We start from the raw sequence: 1,219 nt of genomic DNA, 5'->3' as shown, positions 1-1,219 counted from the left end.
AGTTTCTTCAGCAGTCCTCGGCTCTCGGTGACATGGCACAAGATCCTCCGCTGAGGTACGAGCTGATGCCTTCAGAAAATCAGCTGCTGATTTTTCTTAAATCTCCTTTTTTAATTAGGGGTTGAGGCAGGGATGACAAAGGCGGTTTCTCCTCTGCGTAGACAGGAGAAACACACGTTGCATTAGCATGTGATGGGATCCCCATCCTGCCGGTGAAGGGAACCCACCCAACCCTGGGGAACGAAACATCACGGTGGAGAACTGCTCAGTGAGCACACTGAATTTCAAGCAATCGCCGCTCGAGTGATGCCCACCCTCCCCACGCCGACTCGCTTCTTGAGCCGAAACCCCCATGACGCTGGGTGGACCCACACCACAAGACAGCGCGAGTGGGACGTGGGCACTGCGTCCACCTACTGGGGAGCAACTCGACACAGATCCCGGCAGAGCCACGGGCCCAGCCGCCATCCTGCACTGAGCAACTTCGGTTGGAAGCACTTCGCTCCGCTGGGGGCTCTTTCACTTGAAAGCAACAGAAACGACCCAAAACGCTGCCGTGGTGGACATAAGCCTGTGCTTGCGCTCAGAGCGAGAGCCAGGAGATTTCATCGCGGGCACTTTCCCCCTTCCTACCCAAAGCCGCTTTTATTGTCTTGATCTAATGAAGTGCAGACTTCACCTGGACAGGCCCATAAGTGGCTCCTCTCGGAGGCAATGAATACAAATACTTGACCTCATGAGCTGCGGGGCAGCAATTAGTTTAAGCAGGGGGTTTGTGTAACACTTCAAAAGTCTTAATCCGTGCGGTCAGCCCTGGCACGGTATTTGCCAGAACCTATTGAGTAGTCTTAATGAGTCTGCAAAGCAAGCTTTCAATACATTTTGGGTCGCTTCAGATGCTTTAAATGGCATAGTCTATATGGTATTGTGCGGCTTTAGAAAGGCCCGGGCTTTAAAAAAGTATGGCTCCCTTTCACAGGGCAGACAGAAACCATCTTTAGAGCCGGGACCCTTAACGTTTTGCATATCAATATGGCTGGGGCTGAATGCAGTCACTCAGCTGAGAAATAGGATCACTATCAGCGTTTCCAGGCTTTCACAGGCACTTGGGAAACTTTAAAGCCCTTCGTGGAGAATAATTTGGTCGAATGTCGTGGCTGGAAACAAAACCTAAACAAGCAGAGCGCAGTCCATCATGCGGAGCTGCCAGCGAGGCCGA

This window comes from Pygoscelis adeliae, unplaced genomic scaffold (assembly GCF_000699105.1).
Source record: "Pygoscelis adeliae isolate BGI_AS28 unplaced genomic scaffold, ASM69910v1 Scaffold467, whole genome shotgun sequence".
Lineage (NCBI taxonomy): Eukaryota > Metazoa > Chordata > Aves > Sphenisciformes > Spheniscidae > Pygoscelis > Pygoscelis adeliae.
The sequence above is the reverse complement of the archived record's forward strand: the minus strand, read 5'-3'. Positions refer to the sequence as shown.